Consider the following 2,730-nt stretch of genomic DNA (forward strand, 5'->3'; position numbering starts at 1 on the left):
TATGTTCTCTGCATGTGGATAACTACTTGATGAGGGCAAGAGAAGTAAGCATAAATGTATGTGTTGCCAATCTCTGGTAATTAAAGAAGGCATACATGTAAATGTAATGACCTTTATGACCTGTATTATAATTTAATAAATAAGGATTATTTGAGTTGACACAATATGTGAGAATATATCGATTAATTTAAGCAATGTAAATCTGAATTAGAATGGAATTCTACATAATATATTATATTTTCTTCTAAGTGTGCTCATTTTGGGACCAAAGTATCATTTCATAATTGAATGAACAGGTGTTTCCATGAATGTGGTTTACTCTAGGAATTTCATAATAATTTGTCTTCTATTACTAGCTTCATCTATTTTGAAGAAGAGTTGTTTCGATTTTTAACTTAGTTTCATGTCATATAAAGCTGGTTATGGGTTGGAGAGATGTCGCAGTGGTAAAGGTGTTTGCCTACAAAGTTGGTTATTTTTCTAGTGTTAATTAGCAAGGAGAGGACACTAATGTGGTCTGATAATATGGAGGGGCGAGGAGAGGATGGCTCATATCTTTATCACTGATCTTGTATGAAGTGATGAAAAGGAAACAGGAAGCATGTTCAAGTGCATTAGAATGGGCAAGGAAGAGAGAGAATTGTGTTGATTGTTAACTTACAAGGAAGTACTCTGAGCCCAGGTGATGTCAACATTAAATGAGGTCTTTATTTTTGTTTTAAGAACCCATCCCATTTTTATTGATGATCTACACAAGATGAAAAATGACTACAATTGTTCAACATCCAAAATATATTTACAGTCAATTCTGGAAGATTCTGCCCCATCCATCAATTGAATAGGTTGTCCCACATACACGAACAACAGCATTCAATCCACAGCATCTTTGTGGCATTTGGCAGGTGAGCCTCATTCAGTGGAACATTTGAACGCCTTGACCTTCAGCACCATGAATGAGTGGGATACGCTCTTGAAAAGACAAAATATAAAAGGCAAGATTTGACCAAATGGTCAAAAGGTTAAAGGTGAAAAGTAGAGCTAGTGAGATAAGGAGGTTTTTTTGTTTTCAGTCCATTGTTTCCTTGGCAAGTGGAAAGAGTCGTTCTGAGGTAAAATTCCTTTGTGTGCACATTTCATAATTCTTTACCTCACCTACAGATAATCTCAGAGCTAATAACAGTAAGATAATATTATTAATTTATATGGGTTTCCAATCAATGCATGGATATTAGCTGGGAGTATATTTTAATGACTAGATCTTCAAATCTCATCTATCTCCCACCAGCTTTAGGATCAGAGACATGTGACATGGAATAAATGGGAATTCAGTAGGGAAGATCAATATGGGCCTAATTTAATTTCGTGTCTAAGATATTACTAAGATATTACCTTCTTTATTAATTATGAATGCTTAGACTAAGACCTGGAACAGTCATCATGGTAAAAAAAAATGATAAAAGTAATATATTTTTCTAATAGCAACATTTTCCTGTCAGTTCTAATAGAAACTTGTCAAGTAAAATTTTGGCTAAATATTCCTTATGTTGGACAAAGGCAGGGCTGCTAAATCAAATACACATAAGTCACTTAAATTAAGTCTTCCGATGAATGTTTTCATTTGTATATGCTAGATACAACATGTGACACAGTTACAGAAAATAGCTATTAGTTATTTACCTGAAACTCAAGTGAAACAAAGGAACCTTTGCTCATCGCTACCTTATTACAAATCTGGCTTCCCTGGCGTGAGGGAAGGCAGTGACCGGAGGCTGGGTGATGTCTGCTGACGTCTGTCCAGGTGAAGGTCCAGGCAGCTCTGGTGAGGTTCCCACTGATTATGAGACGCCTTGCCCCCAGCGCCAAAGACAAAAAGTCGTCGTTTGAGCTCCCCACCGCGCTGGCTGCAGGACGTAAATTTTCTTTAACCACTCTGCTTTGGAGCCTGATTTACCGTCGGCCCCCCGGGCGCGCGCGGTCACTAGATGGCACTGTGAGCTCGCGATGCCCGCGCAGCCAGCGGCGGCCGAGGTCTCGGTCCCCGCCCGGGGCTCGCGTTCCAGGTTTCAGCTGGTCACTTTCCCTTCCCGACTTGCTCTTCTGTTTTATGCAGAGGCGAGCAGAGCCCGCTGGCTGCGAGGGCCACGCGCGTCCCGGCGCGGTTGGGACGCGGCGCCCCGGCCCGCGGCTCGGAGCTCCGGCCGCAAATCCCCCGACCCCGGGCTTCGGCTGCAGGGAGGCGATGAACGCCCACGCGACGTTTCCCGCAGCGGCTTCGGCATGTCCATATTTGCCGAGAGCTGCGTTTTCTTTTATTTTACTATATTGAATAAATAAGCCCGCGGTAAATTAGGAAACCACACACACATCGATCTGGAGCTCGCAGGGACACTCCCGGGCTTGCTGTTTTGAGACAGAGGCTCACCCTGCACGCCTGGCTGGCCTGCAGCTCCCTAGGTAGTCCAGACTGCCTTCAAACTCGCGTCAATCCTCCTGCCGTAGTGTCCCAAGCACCAAAATTACAGTTGTTGGCCACCACACTCAGCTATGATCTGTCTGTGGTAAGCACTCCCTACAGAGTTTTAAAGTTAGTACATGAAAGGAGAAAAATCCGCATTTGTTAAGATGTCCTTTCGTAAAGTCAGACTTTCCCCCAGCATTTGTTTCAAGGGATTGAGAGGGAAGGAGGAAATTGTGAAGACTGCAAGTGAACTGAATTCAGGTCCGGTTCCA

The 2,730-nt window shown here is 42.7% G+C and overlaps 1 long non-coding RNA gene across 1 annotated transcript; it reads right to left on the minus strand.

Annotated features, from left to right (window-relative positions):
• Nucleotides 1-688: 688 nt before the first annotated feature.
• LOC123460025 lies at nucleotides 689-1,993 on the minus strand. The gene is made up of 2 exons (XR_006636737.1): nucleotides 1,678-1,993; nucleotides 689-969 (listed from the first exon to the last, which is right to left on the minus strand). It is a non-coding gene; the product is annotated as an uncharacterized LOC123460025 (long non-coding RNA).
• Nucleotides 1,994-2,730: the final 737 nt, after the last annotated feature.

Source organism: Jaculus jaculus, chromosome 4, assembly GCF_020740685.1.
Source record: "Jaculus jaculus isolate mJacJac1 chromosome 4, mJacJac1.mat.Y.cur, whole genome shotgun sequence".
NCBI lineage: Eukaryota > Metazoa > Chordata > Mammalia > Rodentia > Dipodidae > Jaculus > Jaculus jaculus.